At 40.6% G+C, this 498-nt stretch overlaps 1 protein-coding gene across 1 annotated transcript in view; it reads left to right on the forward strand.

The window, feature by feature from the left end:
• AK9 (adenylate kinase 9) overlaps positions 1-498 on the forward strand; it is a 123059-nt gene that overhangs the window by 41221 nt on the left and 81340 nt on the right. The gene's annotated exons all lie outside the window — the stretch shown is intronic.

The raw sequence follows: 498 nt of genomic DNA on the forward strand, positions 1-498 counted from the left end.
TGTTTATCCAACAGAAATGAAAACATAGGTCCACAAGAAGACTTTCTCACAAATGTTCATTGCTTCTTTATTTATAATAGCCCAAACTAGAAATGGGAAATAGATGGGAAAACAGTGGAAACAGTGTCAGACTTTATTTTTTTGGGCTCCAAAATCACTGCAGATGGTAACTGCAGCCATGAAATTAAAAGACGCTTACTCCTTGGAAGGAAAGTTATGTTCAACCTAGATAGCATATTCAAAAGCAGAGACATTACTTTGCCAACAAAGGTCCGTCTAGTCAAGGCTATGGTTTTTCCTGTGGTCATGTATGGATGTGAGAGTTGGACTGTGAAGAAGGCTGAACGCCGTAGAATTGACGCTTTTGAGCTGTGGTGTTGAAGAAGACTCTTGAGAGTCCCTTGGACTGCAAGGAGATCCAACCAGTCCATTCTGAAAGAGATCAGCTCTGGGATTTCTTTGGAAGGAATGATGCTAAAGCTGAAACTCCAGTACTTT

This window comes from Bison bison, unplaced genomic scaffold (assembly GCF_000754665.1).
Source record: "Bison bison bison isolate TAMUID 2011002044 unplaced genomic scaffold, Bison_UMD1.0 scf7180017864373, whole genome shotgun sequence".
In the NCBI taxonomy this organism is placed as follows: Eukaryota; Metazoa; Chordata; class Mammalia; order Artiodactyla; family Bovidae; genus Bison; species Bison bison.